This window comes from Suricata suricatta, chromosome 13, assembly GCF_006229205.1.
Source record: "Suricata suricatta isolate VVHF042 chromosome 13, meerkat_22Aug2017_6uvM2_HiC, whole genome shotgun sequence".
Taxonomy (NCBI): Eukaryota; Metazoa; Chordata; class Mammalia; order Carnivora; family Herpestidae; genus Suricata; species Suricata suricatta.
Genome location: NC_043712.1, coordinates 40,264,363 through 40,266,781, shown reverse-complemented (window position 1 = coordinate 40,266,781; position 2,419 = coordinate 40,264,363).

The window sequence follows — 2,419 nt, the reverse complement described above, 5'->3', positions numbered from 1 at the left end:
TGTACTGAGTATAAATTTTGCTGGTGTATATTATGATATCCATTCTTCTGGCCTGGGGTTCTTTTTAATTTTTTTATGTTGATTTTAAATTTTAGAATAAAAGCTTAAAAGTGTAAGAGGAAAAAAAAAAGAATGGATAAAGGAAATTCTTTAAACACATATGACATGATAAAAGAGGGAATAATGGAGAATCAGAAAGGATGTGGAAGAATGGAAAGCACTGACATTTTGGTATATACAATAGACTATTTTTCTCCTTGTAAAGACTATTTTTCTCCTCATTTCAATTATTGAAATGAAAAATTTAACACTACCTTATAATCAAGAAAATAAAAGTGTGAAAGTTAAAGAGATCTAAATGTAAAGGAGGTTTCACACTTTTCTTGAAGTTGTAATTGTTATTCTCAGTAGACTACTAAGTCACAGTAGTAACTAGAGCAGTCACTGTAAAAATGTATATACAGAGATACACTCAAAAAATGCTAAGTAAATCAAGATGAAATACTAAAAATCTTCAAGTAACCAACAAAAGTAAAGGGGAAAAAAAAAGTAGGACTTGAGGCAAGATGGCAGAGAAGCATGGAAGTTTTCAGCTTCTGTCATCCCTGAAATGCACATAGCTCACTTCCAAACCATTTTGCACACCTAGGAAATTAATATGAGATTTAAGAATACAATCTCCATAACTTGAGCCACAGAACTCAGCAGATACACAGTGTGGAGAGGTGAACTGGCAGAAGAAAAGCCACAGAAAGTAGGGAGCTGTTTTTGCAGAGAGGACAAAGAAAGGGAAAGGGGATGAGTGAGGTGCACCAGGATTATGCCAGAAAAGCATTCCCCTGAAAGTAGCTGGAGAGAAAGAGTAAAAATACTTACAAGAGAATGAACAAGTAATGTGTTTCCCCAAATCATTGACAGGGATAAAGGAGAGGGTATCAATACCATCAGGATTCTACAAACGGTGGGGCATAGAGTCGGAAATTCTGGAGCTCAGTACCTGGTAGTGCTCTGGTGAGGAAGCAGAGTGGGCAATGGGGAAAAGTGGTTCTTCTGCATGGAGAGCATATGGTAGAGGCCCTATGGCCTCCCCACAGGCAAAGGTCCCAGTGAACCATGGAGAGCAGCCACATTTGGTGGGTGCTGAGACAAAGACTCTAGAATGATGAAACTTGGTGCTGGCTCTGTGTTGTAATTTGCCATAATCTCTGATACTCTGCCACTGTGCAGTCACACAGACATTTTCTGGAACAAGCCAGCACCTGCTATTGCTCAGCAAGATCCTCCCCCAGAGAGTTGGTGTGGGTCCAAGACATAGGGGTCTCTGAAGTGTGTGGTATTGAAACACAGCCACATCTGAGAGGTGTGACCTGGAAGGCTGATGGCTGGAAATGGACATGGTAGAGGTGGTGAGTAGATGGAAACCTGAGACAGCGGGGTGCTTGATTGTGGGTCAGTGAGAGAACAAAGTTCCAGGGCCGGACACTGGGAAGCTGAGTGAGGCCATTTCTACCTCTCTGTCACATGTGCATACATGTGCATGTGCACCACACTGATTCACCTCAGTAAGCTAAGCAGTGCCACTTAGTGGAGAACTTTTTTATTCCAATTTATTAAATATATTTTTAATTATTAAATTTTCAGTACTTTTTAAAATTTTCTTTTATTTCCTTTTCCTATTTTATCAAGCTTTTTTCAACAAGCAAACCAAAACGCACTAGGATCTAACTTCCTTTATTTGATTTTTTATGTTGTTTCTAAATTTTTTATTTTTAAATTTTACTTTATTAAATTTTTTCTTCCTCCAAAATGACAAAATGAAGGAATTCACCTCAAAAGAAGAACAGGAAAAATTTGAAGCCAGGGACATAATCAACACAGATATAAACAAGATGTCTGAACTAGAATTTGGAACCATGGTACTAAGAATACTAAGTGGGATTGAAAAAAGCAGAGAATACCTTTCTGCAGAGATAAAAGAAGTAAAGTCTAATCAGGACAAAATTTAAAATTCTATAACCAAGATGTGATACTGAATAGATGTCACGACGGCAAAAAAAGATGAACCAGAGCAGTGAATCACCAATATAGAGACAAAATTATGAAGGACAGTGAAGCAGGAAAAAAAGAGGGAAACTAAGGCAAAAGAGCATGATATAAGACCTAGAATACTCAGTGACTTATTAAAAAGAAATAACATTCTAATCATAGGAGTTTCAGAAGATAAAGAAAGAGAAAAAAAGGCATAAATTTTATCTATATGAATTATAATGGAAAACTTGCCTAATCTAGGGAAGGATACAGACATCAAAATCCAAGAAGCACAGAGAACTGCCATGAGATTCAACAAAAACTAATCATCACCAAGGCATAACATAGTCAAATTCACAAAATACACAGACAAGGAAAGAATTTTGAAAGC